Source organism: Balearica regulorum, chromosome 3 (genome assembly GCF_011004875.1).
Source record: "Balearica regulorum gibbericeps isolate bBalReg1 chromosome 3, bBalReg1.pri, whole genome shotgun sequence".
NCBI classification, from domain to species: Eukaryota; Metazoa; Chordata; class Aves; order Gruiformes; family Gruidae; genus Balearica; species Balearica regulorum.
In genome coordinates this window covers 116,053,873-116,071,654 of record NC_046186.1, presented here as the reverse complement: position 1 = coordinate 116,071,654, position 17,782 = coordinate 116,053,873, and positions in this window count along the sequence as shown.

Here is a 17,782-nt window from a genome sequence, read left to right as displayed (position 1 = left end):
ACAGAACATATGGACTTCAGTGCAGGGGTTTGCCTGGACAGGGCTCATTGTCAACTGAGACTCAAACATCCCTGAGCAAGCAGAAAAACAAAAACATATTTTAATACTCCCCTTTAAAAAAAAAAAAAAAGTCTAGCAGATTTTGAATATTCTGCTTCTATGAGACACTTCCTATCCTGTTGTTTTACAAGTGGTCTCATCCCTGTAGGTGCTGGATGCTCTGTGAGGTCTGCACTATTTACATGTAAGGCACCATTCTCCAGCATCTTGAGCTGTGTTACTCAGCACCTTCAACTCTTTCTGAACCCTGGTAGAGTTGAGGGCATTCAGCCCCTCTCCGGATAGGATACAAAACTAGTTTACTTTGATCTTAAGTGCTGGAATTGTTTGTGATTAAATCTAATTTAATCAAATCCTCAAATTTATCCACTCCTCTAACATTTGCAACTTCACTGAAAACAATACATGTAGAAATCACTAGCATCACACATCCTACTGAAGATGAAGTTAATTTACAGAATCTAGCCTTTAAAATACAAGGATTTCACAACAAATCTGTTGCTATAGCAACAGAGTAAGCTTATGTGAACTTCAGGCATTCATATTCATAGAAACTCCTGAAGCAAGACTGACTGTTGGCCATAACATCCATGCTCTTGCCAAGTTTCAAATAGTGCATGAATTATGCCAAAAATAAATGGGTGTGACTAATACAAGCACACAGAACACCGAGGGAAAAAGAAACACCCAAGCTTTTGCCTCTAAGGCAACATTTGTTGATAGAAAAGATGGGCATTTGGAGAGCATGCCTTTTCCTTCCCTCTATCTTTTTGCTTTACTTGCACTTCATAAAAGCCCCACATGCACATTTGCCTCCCATAAATTGTACAACTGCTAGTAATCGCACATCTTTGCAGTCTATAGAACAAATCTTTTTTTAAAGACTTGCTCCCTTTGTACTCCCCTGGTACTTAAGGAGCACGTGTGTGCTGGAGGAGGAAAGTCAATCTGTTTTAACTCATACCCTTCTCTCTCTCAGAGCTGCAAGCAATTCTTTTTGCAGCCTCTGAAAAAAGCATGCCCAGCCTTAGCCTGTGACAAGCTCTGCGACATCAAATCCATCTCTCTCACACCCTCTCCTGCCCGTCTTGTCTCTGCACCCCAGCCCAACCTGCCCACTCTCATTTACCAAGGTCAGACTTTTCTAAGGGCCAGCCTGCATTTAACGTGCTATATCCAGATCCAGAAACTTCCTGCTAATTACTGTGGTCACACTTCCTAATCCAACAAGCATCAAACTGCACAGTAGTCTCTCAAGTGGAATAGGTCATCTAGCTATCTGCTTCAGGTCATTCACTTGGCAGATTTTTCTTGATGAAAGATAGTTCTGCAAGGTAGCTGTTCCAACATGAACAGCAATCTAGACTAATTACATGTGGTACACCCACTCTGACTCATGAGATAGCACAGAAGGAAAGGGAGGGAGGGAGGAAGAGGAGGAAGATGAAGAGAAACAGGAGAAGTAAGCACAGTAAGTCCTTAACTCATCTAAGGAACAGAGGAAAGTTTCACACTTTCCACTCTTCCCTAGGGAATGGAAAAGTTCTGCAAATTTTGGATTCCAAGAATTTATTCAAATCAAGGTGTTATCCTTCTTTCTCTACCTGCCCCAGCTCCTCTTCCTAGGCTGCACAGCAGCTCCATTTCCCATTACGATTCAACCAAACCCAACATTTCCTTCTCAGAACTCACTAACCGCTTTTGGGTCTGATGAACTCTATAAACGCTGAACAAAACATTATTCAAAACAAACATGAAGGCAGTGGAAGCATCTCTCTGGCTGTCATTTCACTCCACGTTCCCACAGAGGATTTTACAGTCTTTCACTCTGCCCAAATCCTAATTTTTACTTAACAATGGAATTAGCCCAAACACATGTTGAGAGAAGAATGCCAAGACATGGGAGGGCTCAGGAGACCAAGGTAGACCAACATGGAGCAGAGGTTCTGCAGTAGGAAAACATAAGTACCATAGGATTAACTTTACAACTGATCTTGAAATTCAGTGTGGGCATATGGAAGAAGGATCTCTTCCTTGTATACATTGCCTCAAAATGCAGTGCACCTTCTCAGATCTAGTGTTAGGTCCTGAACCCATGATCTTTCACAGTGTGTTTTGGACAGAATGGTGGCCTCAGACATGCCTCCTGTGAGGCATTATATCAACATGCCTTCCGTCCTTTCAGAAGCAATGACATCCACAAAACTTCAGGTCAGCAACTAAGTGTGGACAGAATTTTATGGAAGCCTTAAGATGATCACCTCACATCCTCCATGAGTTTATTAGCATAGTTATTTTTCACTTCTCTTGACAGTAAATTGATTTCAAGTGATTTGAACAGTGTTCATTCCAGAGTCTGAAGAGAAACTATTTGATAAAAGTCAGGCAGGTCAACAACTGAATGCAAGAACATGCCATCTTCTCAGAACAAAAGAGTTGGCCCAATGAGATAGATTAAGATGCAACTTGTTGTAACATGGTTGCTTCAGGAATGATGCCACTTGGCCGGGTTTCCTTGCACGTGTCCTGTTCTTGGTGGAGGTTGTACTGATCTAGATGCTAGGTTGCATTTATTGTTTTCTGCTGCACCAAAAAAAAAAAAAAGAAGCCACCTATGTGTGGCTTGCTAATTATACTATCTGTTAGGATGGCTACAAATGTTCAAGAATGAAAAGCTGTGAAATACAGTAGGTCCCTATGAATAAGGAGGATTAGAACACAACTTGCTGATTCATTTTGACAGTCCATTGACAAGTCCACTTGTACATGATAGAGAAGGCTGCTTCCAGCTTCCAGGAGCTAGACCTGGAATCTGGAATCTGGGAGATCTTGTGCGAAGTATGAAAACAGCAGAAAAATAAGAGGGAGGTGAAGAAGGTGAGAAATCACAAAAGCTACTCATGGTCCATGGATTATTCAAGAACACCTGTGTTACCTGAACACTTGACCTTGCTTTGCCCTGGACAATTCATAATGCTGGCATCAAGCCACCACTTGCCAGGAAAATTGTATTGGGTTACTCACCATCACATGACACGGGACTGCCTCCAAACAATGCAGATTCAACCAATGCTGAAAATTGCACGTATTCATAAGTCTTTGCCAACTGACTGCCATAAGGGTTTTGGTAGTTTGCCTTCCAGCCTTGCTGCTAACAGCAGTCAACTGAACATAACAACATCTCTTCTGAGCATGCTGGGGCACTAGCAGACACTGCAAAGCCAGGTCTGCCCCTGAGGGCTTTCTCAGAGCTCTTAGAAAGGCTTACCTTGGCTAACATGGGCCTTGGGTCAAACTCGACTCCCTAATCCCTCATATCAGGCTACAACAACCAGCAGTGGGGCGAGGAACCATGATGTGGACTCACCCACTAGATTTTACACCACTGATCGCAGCTGGTTTACCCTTAATTTATGTTAGAGGTCACTCCAATCTAACTCAGCCCTGTCATCTCATTCTGACATGTTGGCTATGGATTTTGTCTTCTTGTTTTACATTCACATTTTGGTCTCAATGGGTTCTTCAACTCCCATAAACCGATTTCACTCCCATCTGGTCACAGTGTAGTACTGTACCACATGAATACATTTTCGTCAAGGGCTTTGCAGGATACAAACCTGCACTCCCTCGGGCTTTAAACCATCCTTTTTATCAGCACTATAATGCCAGCACCCTGGGGGCAATATGGACAGTCCCAGGAAAGGACTAGCAAGAGGATCTGGAACTCGCTTTCATTTCTACCCTCTACCCTTTTGCAGAAATACCGAACTACCAGAAAACAGAAGCAAATTCCTATAGCTTCATTCCAATAATAGCCAAGGCTGTGTTGGCAGGCCCACTGCCTTTAAATTGACTAATTCTGCCGTTTGGAGAAGCATTCAACTGAGCTTTGGCAGAACAGGAGTTAAGATTTCAGAGTGGTCATCCTGTAATACTAGTTTGGCTTAAAGAATTACAAGTGTTCCAGATGTGGGCCACTATGTTCAAACTGGTATTCTTAATACCAGTTCCTGGAACAGCTAAGGACTTGTAGCTTTGCCTTTCTTCAAGAGTTGTGATTAGCTGACCGCACTGGAAACCTGAGCTTTTGTCCCAGCCAGGCTTCCTTTTCCACTTCTTCCCTCTAGAACAGATAAATTTATTTCTACCTATTTTAGCCTATTGTACTTCTTATTCTTCTCTCCCAGAAAAATGTTGGCTGTTTCTAGCCAGTTCCTTTTTGGAGGAGAATAAACATTAGTTTCAGGGGGGAAAAAAAAAAAAAAAAAAAGGCAGTTAGTCAGTTTGTAGCTGTTACAGCCAGCAAGCCATTGTTCTTCAGTGAACAATGAAAGGGCAGTCTCCGCTAAAGTGCAAGATGTCCTGGACACTGTCACCAAACTGCCCACCTGTGTCAGAGGCAGCCTATCTAACCAAGCACAATAGTCTTGGCCAGGTGCACTAGCAGGCCTAACTACCCGAACAGGAGATAGGTTTGGTCTTGAGTGCCCCAAAGAACCTTTGTTTGCAATACAGGCAATATCCAAAGGTTCTTTGATACTTTGCTCCCAGGTAAATGCCCAATACTTTTGGGAATTGAGGAGTCTTCTGCAAATTTTCAATGATGTCAGAAATATGAGTGACAAAGGACATGCTATTGCTCAGAGCTTCCCGTTTTCCAGCTCACAGGATCCAAAAGGCCACGTACTTCTATAGTAGGGACCACACTGACCTCACCATGAACTACTTGGGGCCAATGGAAAAGACTCCCACAAATATTCACATTCCAAAATGTGAAACAGAGCCACTGATACGTGTTTGTAGATGAGTCCTATTACTAAAGGAGCTTAACAACTTCTAAAAGAGAGGAAAGAAACTACATTCCTAAGTATTATTTTAAATAACTCCAGTGCTTTAAATAAGTGCACTAAATATCTATTGAAGTGTCAGATTCAGAATGACTCTGCTCTTGGTAAATGAAGGCTTCGGTTCTCCTGGTAGCAAGATGGAGATCTGGTGCATAGAGATGAAAAACATTTCTCTCATTAATTTCAATGGGTCTGCCTGAAGACCCAAATCTTAAGCACATGCTTATGTACTTGATTGAACACAGAAAGGACTTAAGCACATGTTTAAGTGTTTTGATGAGTGTTGCCATATGAATTTCAACATGGATTTACAGATCTATGGCTTGACTGACAGACTCAACCCTTTCAAACATATATTATCTAATTAGTGCCTGAAGGGAAAGGCCTAGATATAGAACATTTGTCTTTTAGCACACAACTCACACAGCATTTCATGATGTCTTGACACTTATTAATTGCATTCAGTTCAAATATAAACACTGTCACATGATCCTTAATCGAGAATTGGCTGAAATACCATAAACAAAGGATTACAAGCAGAGTGGGGAGGATGTGTCTCAGGGGATGCCATGGGGAATTTCGGTTGTGTCCAGTCTTGTCCTCAAACGATAAGGAAAATAGAATTAAAAACAAGCCAGAGTTTGCAGATGGTGGAAAACAGACATGAGAGGAGCTAGAAAAACAGAGTACCTAGAAATGTTTAAAACTTGATAGAAAGAAAGAAAGGAAGAGTTATAATGGAAAGGAAGAAGGAAATTTCTTCTTCCTCTCAGCTGGAACAGAGACAAAATTCTCAACACCTTCTGTCCAAAGAGTTAAAAAAATCCACAGATGATCCAACATATGCACAGAGCAATATCACAGATTAATATCACAGAGACAGTATCACAGTATCAGACAAAGCAATAAGAGGGAGCCACTGTCTCCAGGAAGAAAGGCAGAGGAAGAAGGTGTCTGTAAGACTACCATGTCTTCTTAAAAAAAAACCCTAGCAGCAGGAATGGCACCAGTATAAATCCCCTTCCTGCCTCCCCTCTGCCTGCCAACCTTCTTCCCTCAGGCTGTTCCAGCTTTGCCATCTCCAGGTCTATGGACTATGGGCTTCAGTCATCCCAGCTCCTGTTACAGGCTGGGACTTGTGACAGAGGCAAGATAACTACTTTTCCTAGCTTGTCATGACATCTGGGAAATTCCTTCCTTGCTCCAGCAATCAGAGCCTGGGACCAGGATGTGACTGCCACCAAGAGGCAGTGGAAGAAGTGGATGACACAGAAACACTCCTGGGTTTTACAGTCTCCTACAGGCATGTATGACTTTGCCTGTGTTCCCAAGAGCATGGACGCTTCTATGGGATTGCTGGACAAGAGCCTAAACTTGCATTGGAAACTAAGAGAAGGACTGCAAACTCTGGTGCCCACTTTCTGGATGAAATACACTCTACCCTTCAGCTAAAAGGAAGCAAAATGCTAGAGCCTGTATTCTGTATTTGTAGAGCTGCAAGAAGTTAGCCCAAAGACATTTTTTCACATTAGCTTGGCATTTGCTAAAAGCCACTACAGTTGCATTTATAACATATCATTTTTCAGATGACCAGAAGACTTATTTTCATCTGCCTGTCAATTAATTCATTTATCATTCAGACCTTTCCTTTAAGTAAAAGTGTTCTCTCATAACTTTCATACCATTGAAAATTTTTACCATGTGGAGGAATCAAGTAAAATTCATCAGAGCTTTCAATCAATGTGCGATATATATATAGAGATATATGAAGAAAGTGCAGCAACGGTATTAAATTTCAGAGCAAAATCATTTATTCTGCCTAACAATGAAGCTGCTATCTAGAAACAAGACTGATTATTCATAATACTACCCACTGCTATTACCAGAACTCTTTACAGCCCCCGATAAGCTTTTATCCAACGTGTTTAACATGTCAAAGTCAATTTGTCTTTCCACATGTATATTTCATAACCTTACTTAAGTATACAACCAGACACCCAAGTATTAAATAGAGTATACATTTGTTTGTATTTATTTAATATTGCCCTAGCTCTTGACAACTTTGAAAGAACACACATCTTAGAAATAACTGGGGTTTCTTTAGGAAAAGATCTGCCATGAAAAGTTATGTTTTTTTCCAAGCAGCTTAATGGTAGAGGGTTACTATTTTAAAGTAGGAAGATTGTGTAATCATACATATTTATAGTTACATATTACGACATACAGTATAATTTACATAGCTAGAGTAACAAAGGACAAGGATATCTCCTCTAACAAACACCCAGCAATGGCAAACTCCAGATAACATGAGAAATAAGGGGTATACCGGCAATCACACAGCAGACAAACTGACCACACAGATTCAGATTTGACTGGAATGTGCTAGATCAAATTCATAGGTGTTATTGCTGTTCAGCTATTAATTGGCAGGCTCCTCTGCTTGCTATGGGCTTGCTTGACTTACTATATAGTAGAGTCTAGTGCTCATTAAGAGCAATGCCACCACTTCTGCCATCAAGCTGCTCCTGAAAGACATACAACTATTCTCACTTACTCCTGCACCTGAGCCAACACAACCTACATCTCTGCATACAGCAAGCTCAGGTCACCCTACATCCATAGCCCAGGTACAACCTACAAGCCAGACAGCCACTCACAGAACCCTGACAACATCCTGTGCATAGCTTCTCCTGCCCAAGGAGCACCACACGTTCACCCAGACCACCTGCAGGGTTAACACTCCCTGCTTCCTCCTCCTGCCACCAAGCCTGTCCTCATCAGCTCCCAACACAGCCAGTGTTGCAACAGATCACTCACCCTTCAGATAGCAGCTTCTGCTGCCTGGTAATCTCGGGATCCTGCTGCACCTCAGACACAGCTACAGGGCCCCATCTCCAGAAGCCTCCTTCCCTCAAGGGTACAGCTCTCCCACTCCACTCCGAGTACCTTTTTATAGCCCAGCCTCCTTGTGCTGCATAGGACTCCTAGGCTGACTGAGCGCCTTTTAATGCTCCTCTGCCTGGTGAGGGTGGGATCATGTCTCCCCACGCTGCTTTACAAATAGTGAATAACTTCACATAGCCTCTGCAGGACAAGGAAGCTGTCTTGTCCCCAGTGGGGAGACTGAGGCAAGCAGCTTGAGCATCAACTCTGCTGACTGTCAGCACTAAACCTGTGCCTCTCTTGCACTAGCGCAGTAAGTCAGGAGTAGCTGTGTAGGCCACAAGCAGATCAGCTCCTCACACACGAAAAGCCTGTCTGAAGCGCCCAGCACCAATGAGCTCTGAAGCGGATTTCCACGCAGTACTAGCAGGGCTCCCTCTTGGACGTAGCACCTTCACAGCCAAAAACGAAAGCCTGAGGAAAGCTTATTATCCATGAAACACAGACGTACCAAAAAAATACAAAACCCTTTGGCATTTTGAATTTCATTTACCTTGGAGCTAGTTTAATGGAAAGACACATAAGCATGCAAACACTGACATACAGGTCAAGAACAGCTCGCTGAAACCTATGGCCCAGTTTTCTTCCTGTTCACAATTCTGAAATAAGCCCATTAGGGGCCAGGATGCTCCTCTGCTTTCATATCACCAAAATCATGAGCAAAATCTAAATTATTCCTGGTAAAATACTTCTAGAATAATCAATCATCAGCTTTAAAGTACACGTATTTCTCCTTCACAGTGTACACTGCATGTACCTGATGGCACAAGAGAATGATAAAATGCACTGGTTTTCTGTGTTCACTTGTGTTCTTCTGAATAAATACAGAAAATACCGAAGATTTTCCCCTAAGTTACTTTGGAAAAGCTCCTGCAGTCATTCTTGCAGTCTAGTGAGCAATTCCTCTAATAAATGCAACACCCAGAACGATTGAGTTCATGCCACAGAGACATATCCTTATAGCTGAGAATCTTTTTCAGGCTTTGAATCCAGCTAAAGAGATACATTAGCAAATGCAGATGACGCGTTGCTATTCCCTTTTGAAGGAGGTCTGACCAGTACATATGACGAATTCTCAGACCTCTACATGATATAAATAAATAGCCATGCTATTTTTTTCATTATTATTTAGAGCATCAGGCAAGGTTTTTCAGTTTGAGATTTGAACGAAAAGAGACCACGCTTTTTCCTGTTTATAGTGCATACCTTGGACAGCGCTGACAACAATTAAAATGGGGTAAAAAGGCTTCCCAAATACCTTGGCATTGTCTGGATGACCACTGAATTTTAATAACAGTTCCAATTAATTAAGACAGAAAAATACCAAAATCATAACAACACTGCTATTTTATTGGCAGGCTACTGGGAAAAACAGAAGATTCATCTGTTGGCCAGCAATACAAATCAAAATAACTGCAAGTAGCCTTGGGGCTAGATTCTGCTCTTATTTACACCATCCAGGTAATTCCATTTATTGCAGTGGGATTACTCAAGAAAGATATTATGGTCATGCAGCTGTTGAACACGTCGTGCAGAATAGAGCCCTCCAAGGAGAATTTGGCTCTGTGCATTTACGCTTTCTATCAGGCACACACCCCTAAGGGGCTATAATGAAATGTTAAATAAATAAAGCAAAATAAAAATAGGGACTTCTGGGTCAGGTTTTAACTCTGTGCTCCTGCACAAGGTTCCAACTGCTTTACCAAGCTAGTATTGTGTCTGGGAGGCACAGGAAAGTATGAGGATTAAAGAGCTCATTTCTTCATTACTAATTCTTATTATTGTTAGCTGGAGTCAAGAATAGTATGATTCAGAGTGAAGATGTCAGAAAAAAGATCAAATAACTTGAACAGGCAGTAACAGCACATTGACCAGCTGTAGCAGCTGGCTTACAGGTGATAGTCCTTCTTCCCAAAGAATGGCTGGCATAGAAAACAATTTTCAGGGCGAAATATGGGATGCTGCTCAGGAGAATAAAAGATACTGTCTTTGAATGAATCCTCCATTGCAGCAACTCTAAAGTAAGTTATCCTCCTAGGAGGAGGAAGATAGACTATATTTTCACATGCCCTGATATTTCCTTATGCTCCCTTATGTTTCTGAGTCACTGTGAAGGAAGTGTCAGCTGAGGATGAATGTACTGCTGGAATGTAAGCGAGTGATAGGGGATCTATCCCCTACAAAGGGTCTTTCTGTCAGGCTAGATATGAAGATGATGTCTTTGGTTGAGGCCAGTGCACCAGGAAATGTTCATGCACATCAGTAGTTCAAAATGGTGTGACCAGGAATAACAATAGAAATTGACTCACTGCCACTAGCTCAGGCAGCAGAGGGAAGGCTGTTTTTTCCTGACCTTTCTCAGTTGTCGCCCACGGGTGGAGCATATTAAAACAGATGTACTGCCTCCATTAGATCCCTTCAGCTCTTAAGTAGGTTCTTGTGACCTCGTCACAGTAAACTACGAAACAAATGATCTGCAATATAAAATGACTTCCAACCAAACTGATTCAATTTCACAGGTCTTTAAGGACCAAATGCTTAAAGACATGGTTTCAAGAGAACGTATGCAGATGCTTTTAATTAGATGCAGAAAGAAGTGCTTTGCTGAATGAGAAGCTAATGTGCAGCTGTGGAAGAGAAAGGTTGGCTTGTTAAGTGTAAGATTTCTCACATACCTGGAATAATACACCTGCTTAGGTTTGAGAGCAATAGCTGGTTTGTACCTACACTACCCACTGAAGGCCAGGCAACCAAGTATGTCTTTTATCTGCACTGAAGTTGCAGAAAAGTCTCAGGCAAACAACTTAGCAGAGAGAAAACAGTGTCTTCCATTGCACAGCATGGATGACATTTTTCTTTACAAAACACTGCAGGTTGATAGCAGGGTATCGGCACAGAGAAGTTATCTGTACTTGGTGACTAATTCACCTTTGGAAGATAGTGCTCCTACAGCTGATAACAGACTCAGACAGGAGTCCTGCCCCTGAAATAATTTCCCATCAATCTCAATCACTCTGAAAGGCTCAGCCACCAAAGGTTCCCAAGTCAGCTGGCACACAAATGTCCAGACCCTGCCAATAGTTTGTGATCCACTTACTGTAAACACATAGCTAATGAATGTTCATTCCCTTGATGATTCTTTTGGAAAGTGGAGATATGTCTGAGAGTGTTTAGGAAGTATGTAGTACTCCAAAAAATTGATAAATATTCTGTCACATAACAGAGGCACCAATGCCTTCAGACAAATAAAAAATGCTAGTCTTGTATAAAGACATGAGTTACCTCAGGAGCCTCAACATATCAATTTCATTATTACTGAACATGGCAGTTGTTAAATATTCTGACCCTATACCTTGGGGAAGGATGGGAACAAGTCTAATGCAGATGAAAATTGCTAGTTGTTATGGAAATCTTTGCACAATTGTGACGGCAGTTTTGTGTCAGTCTGTGGATTACATATTTCCACCATCAGCAATGGTCATTGCTAACCCATAATGTCCACTTAGCAGGATCTGAGATGATAGTGTAGCTATTCCAGCAAACAGGATGTCCCAACTCTGGGAGAAATGCTGACCTGCAAGTGAAAATGTGATGCACCGGCACTGCTGTCCACCTTCCCACTGAGCTAAGCTAGAACGTGGCAACACCACCAATAGCCTACAGACGGACTTGAATCCTGTTTGTCTTGATGCCCAGAGGGACTGGCCTTCTAAATAGCTGGGCACAAGATAAAAATTGTTGTATAAATGCAGTCGTGTGCACACAGACATGCATACACTTAAGCAGAAAGTCAAAAGTGATGTTTAAACAATATTGTGCTGAGAACCACCATGAAAAAAAATTATTTGACTTGAGTTTCTTTCCACTACAAATCCCTACAGGCAGATGACGTGATCCTTTGCACTCAGTAAGAATTTGGCAATATGAAGTAACTTGCAGGTGCTGGCACAGTCACAGCACATCTGCCATAAGGCTATATTCACTGACTGCCATCTTAGAAAGCTTCTAGGCATCAAGGAAGTTGAATGCAATCTTCCGGTCCTTCCTTCCACAGACAGTGTGTCTTGCAAGGAAGGGAATAGGAAACCTGCCTCTGTGTGGGATCATGTTGCCATCTAGTGACCGCAGCCTACAGAATACCCAAGCCCTAACACTCCTACACAAGCACAGACAATGCTGTGCCTGAAGCAACAGGGTCTTGTATAACTGAGACCTCAGGGGAAGTCTAAGCTGTTGCCAAGATACACAGAATTATTTCTCCTAAAGTTACAAGTCCCACTTAAGCAGAAACAGCAAGTTCCTTGAGTAGAGTGATAAGGAATTGAAAGCTCATTGAGGTTGTAGTTCTTACAGTATCATTTTTGTGCCACCCTTCAGCTCTGGGGCCAACACAGCGATTACCTTTCCTGAATTCACACGGAGAGCTGGCAAGACCAACCACAACACCCAGTCGTGGCCAGCTGGTCTCTGCCATGCCTGTGAGATTTGCTCAACTTTTCCTGTTAAGAACAAAGAACAAAACGTCCAGCATAGGTAGTGCACAGTGCAAGGCCTCCTCTAATACTCGTTGCACCTGGATTCAATGGCAGATTTTCTGGGATAGGCAAAATGCAGTTATCTTCTACAGCCCAAAGGATGCAGGTACCCAGCACTCTTTTTTAAATGACCAAGATATGTAAGCAAATAAAATTTGGGGATTCCACACACAGGCACTTCTGAAATCCAACTCTCACTGGTCCTAAGGCATCTTTTACCAATCCTGGCCCAAAACACCACACCTCCTTCAAAGCTGTTTTTCAAATTTACAGTTCTGGTGGCACAACTCTCTTTTGGCAATTTGAGAAGGCAAACTTTCTTTCATAAACATGCATGTGCTCAGTCCATGTATGTAGCGAACTGTACATATATATGCGTATAAGTACATACATACACACAGACCATCCTTTCCAGGGTCCAATCTTTTTTTTCCTATATACACATTGCCACAAAGTCAGTTGTAGATAACTGGCCAAAGATACAGAGATGGACTTATATGTGACTTTCTGCAGTACCTCTTGTGAGTTTTTCACCCTGCCTAAGCACCAGACGTTACCACTCCAAAGTGTGTGTATCCTGAAAATGACTTCTCCCCACAGTATCAGGTTTTGTGGAATTTGTCTTTGTTTTCCCTCTTGTTGAAAGAAGGCCTTCTGTTTCTGCCTTAACAGAGTCACACATCAACCTGGTTCAGTATCATCTTGTTGGTTCTGTCTACAAACATACACACACAGAAAACAAAAACAGCTCGTGTTTTCTGGCTATTATTCTCTGTATTATCTCTGTCTTTTGCTTTGGGATCTGAAAAGCCACTGATTTGTTTTTACTAAAATATAAATAAATTTTAGGCCATATATTCCCTGATCAAATACAGACAATGAAAGGCTAATTTCAGCATACTTTTCTCCTTAAACTGTTAGAGAAGTCTCAGTGTGGTTTCCCAAGAGATACAATACACAGAAGAATTGCTAGCAGATACAATTTACTGGTTCAAATTTATTAAAGATCAAAGAATGGGGAAAATAGGCCTCATCTTCCTTGTTCTTCTCGGCAGTGGAACTTTTAGACCACTTAGAAAACCGAAAGAGGAAAAGAAACAACATGAGGATATACAATTGCACTGGGGAGAAAATCATGATCACACTGAAATACCTAAGGGACCTAAGAATGGCTTCCAAATGCCTTCATAATAATTAAATACATCAACCAAGTCAGATGCAGATCACCAAGCACCATGGTGCTTATCCTCAACAGCCACAAATCAGTCTTGATGTAGCTATGATAGTGTGAAAGAGCTGAAGATCTTCCTCCACTGTGGTGATGCTCTAGCATTAGGGATGGGATAGTTCCAATGGAATATGGAGAAGCTACATACATCTCTGCCTGGGAAATAAGGGAATCACATTTCTTAAAACCTTTTCCATCAAAATGCACTAGTTGATGAAGCTAACCTCTACCAATCCTGTGGGACTTGCTCAACGTTTCCTGTTAAGCACAAAGAAGAAAAAAAAAACGAAGCAGAATGAAGAATGGTCATGTGCAGGAATGCTGTTTTTGCTCTATTATGCTGTATATGATTATTCATGTAGTCAATTTTTTTTTCCCCAAAATAACTCACTAGCTGAGACTAGAGACTGAAATTTTGTTCTATTCTCTCCTATGGGAACTTATATTCCTCAGGCAATTCCTTAAAATCAGGTTTTCTTTTAGTCTTTAGCAAAGTGCTTCCTTTCCAGAGAGACCACCCAGAAGAAAATATGAAGTTCCATACTGTCATATTCTTTGAGGAGGAAAATGCTGAGTTCAAAGCCCATACTTACCCAGCCACCAAGGAGTTAATGTGTTGAGCTGCTACTTCATGTTCTGCAGCTACGTATGTACTGATTAGCAGTGGTTGGAATAAAAGACTACAGCCCAAGGAAGGCGGAGCATTCTCAGAAACAGCAGTCTGGCAAGGAGCTGTCAAGGGAATAGATCCAGAACCCCCAAGAAGAATGAGACAGACTGACTGGGAACAATTAAGGAAAATCATTCCATTCTCTATAAAGGGGAGAACAGAGCATCTTTCTGAAGTTGTGGGGTCCCCATTAACATAGGATACAGAAGGGACTAAAAGACCAACATACTGGACCACTCCTAATCTCATGGAGGATAAGAGCAAACCCTCTCACAAGGAGAGCTGAAAGCCTTTCCCAGCATTATCTCCCTATGAAATGTGCTAACAATGGCAACAGTGCTTCTAGAGCAGGTTTCACCCCAGTGCAAACCAGGCAGCTGCTGGCTCCTTCTTTTGGGGGTCATTCACAGTAGTTGTCTATTACTGCCTAGCTATGCACAATTTCAAATAGCAAAGCAAAATGCTCCAATGCTAGTGGCCAGTCTCTCCACTCTTTTTATCTGGCCAGAAGCTGCACTATGCTGCTGGAGAAAGCTATCCAAAAGGTAAGAGTCCATCCCCAAGTCCTTAGTTCTTTGATTACTCTATTGACAGTGGTAATGATTAGCAATGATTATTGATAGATGTGTGATTGAACTGGCTGATTGACTGACATTACCAGCTCCTTTTAGGCAGACACCTGAACAACCCCCAGTCCCACCTAGGAACTTTCTTACCAAATCTTACCCAATTCCAGCTCAGGAAGCAGATAGCAGTAGTCATCCCTGAGAAAGATACAGGACGCTACAGATCAACAATAATCTGTTCCCCATCCTTGTATTTGGAATTCACCTTGATTCCATCAGGTTTTGTGTCTTTTTCAAAAAACATGTTAAAGAAACTGGTTATCTTAATTAGGCAGGCAAAGAGGATTTCTTCTCTCTGTCTCTTGCTGAGTTTTGGTCCCAATATAATCTAGCGTCAATGAGTTTCGCAGACTAATTCCATGTTATGTGAAGATGCATTCCCACAGGGCAGCTGTGATCCTTTCTAGGAATCAGCAGCTCTTAAGTTTTTCTGTTACAATGAGTATGGCCTCTGTGGCCATCTCTGCTTCTTTCTTTCTTCTATGGGACCTCAGAAGACAAGGGCAAAGGCATGTTCCTGGCTGGACCTGTGTCACACAGTGATGATGATCACAATACCAAAATAGCCCACCCACACCTCCCCCCAAATAATCAGTTTATTAAAACTATCAATCACATGACTAGCAAGGAGCAGGTCTCCTTAAAGATCAGAGGCCCAACTGGACCCATGTTTCAAGCTGGAGGGAGGGCAGCAGGCTAATCAGCACTCTCACAAAACAGGAGCAAATGGGGGGCTGAGTCATGAAAGCATGAGACAAATGAGAGGAGGGCACAATGTGCCAGGATTCAAAGGTATGAGTTCCATTGCTGCTGCAGAGGATGTGCCAGTAAGTTATCTTCCAGAGATGATGGAACAAGGAGAAAACTCCTGCCATCAATCCTACACTATTCCTTATTTAGGGAACTTTATCACATCCTATCTCCTTGATCCTTGTAAGGCAAATTGTTCAACGGCAGTGACTGTCTTCTGGTACATGGTGACTAGACAAGTGGAATACACTGCGTGATCTCAGCACTTGTGTTGAGCACTTTTGTGCCTATGCACCTCCTTTGGGGACAAAGACAGGAGCAAAGTTTGTGACTCGCATCCTGTCGGTCAACAGGTATTCTCAAATTCCCCTGAGCATAACATGCCTGGATAGAGCAAAAAGATAGTCCTGTTTTCCCAGACTAACATTCTCAGGCCTGGCGCGGAAAAGCCAGACAAATCCACAGACTGACTTTCAGAGGCGTCACAGAATTGTGTAATGGTTGAGGTTGAAAGGAGGTCATCTTGTCCAACTCCTGTGCTCAAGTAGGGTCATCTAGAGGAGGCTGCCCAGGACCATCAGCCTTGCTCCTATCATTTTCAGGGGGAAGTTCTGGTGCTTACAGCATCCATGCAGGACAAATTTCTCTCCTTAGGCATGCATTTTATTATATAACAATATATACATGAGGAAAGCGAGTGATAATATTTCACATGAAGTAGTGCTATTTGGAATGGAGATGGACTCATACAAAAGACTGTAAAGCAGCTATTTCTACATACACAAAAAAGAGCAGAAATGTTTAAAGTATTTATGTGCAGGATTAATTCATAGCCTGTAAAACTCTGACTGCAACCTTACGTCAGAATGAGCCATCTGCTTATTTATCCATCTTACTAAACTGAAAATATATAGAATAGTAAAACTGCACAAACCACCCCCTTCCCTGAAAGAAAATATGCGTTGCTGTCTCAACACTGAAGCAAAAATAAAAGTAATCATTTTTGCAAATTAATTTATTGAAATTCTTAAAGAACCAATCGGAAACAGTTGTTAAAAAATAAGGCTTCTTAGGCTGTGGAACAATTCAGTAATGAGAAATCCTATTATTCTCTTTGAAAGGTCTTGAAGTGCTTTGTAAGGGACTGCTCCTAATTTTACAAATGGGAAAGTCAAGGCCTTAGAAGGTGATATGATTTATCCAAGGTCATTTTTCCACTCACTAGCAGAAAGAGGAATACAAACAATGTTTCTTAATCCCCAGTCCACCACCAGCTTCCTTCCCTTAGCCTTACCTCTATCACGAGTAGGACTGGAACAGCAGTGGATAACTAATCTGTTTACTTGTCAGCCTTCACATTGTGGTTTCATCAGAATCCGTGTGGAAACCTAGTGGGAAGTAACAACACTGGAGGACACTCTGCCACAAATCATTCTTCTTTATGCAACTAAAGAAACAGGGACCTGCTTCTGCTTGAAGAAAAGCTAGTGCAATTTCATACTAGAGTGAAAAGACCTTGTGTAGGAAATGAGTGACAGTGCTTGATTTTAGATAATCATGGCAAGTAATACATGGCCATTTTAGGTAGTCCTGCAAGGAGCAGGGAGTTGGACTCAATGATCCTTATGGGTCCCTTCCAACTTATACATTTCATGCTGGGGAAAAGCTTTGAACAATTTGCCCCCAACTGAGTAACTTCAGAGTGCTGCTTCTCCCTCCCTAACAGGAGCCTCACTGCAGTCACTCCTCAATTTTCCACCTTTTTTTTGTCTCCCACTACATCACAAGTGGACCGAGAACATGTCAGAGCTGCCACTCTTGAGGGTGTAGTTCTGCATACCCGTGCTGCTGTGCCAACCCCAGCCAAATTCCCACTTCTATTCCCTTTACAGGTATCTCCACCTTCAGAAATATTAAACCACGTGGCAGGCCCAGCACAAGGCACAGCGACACATGGCAGCGGCCTGGGCCCCTCCTGCAGGCCTGAGCAGGGGGGCCTATGCTGAAGCTTAGCCGCCCTCAGGTAAGGATGCTCCAGCTGAGGCAGTAATTTCCACCGGCGGCTCAGAATTACCTCTTCCAGCCGAGCAGAGCGGGGAGCCCCGGCAGAAAACCCTTCAAGA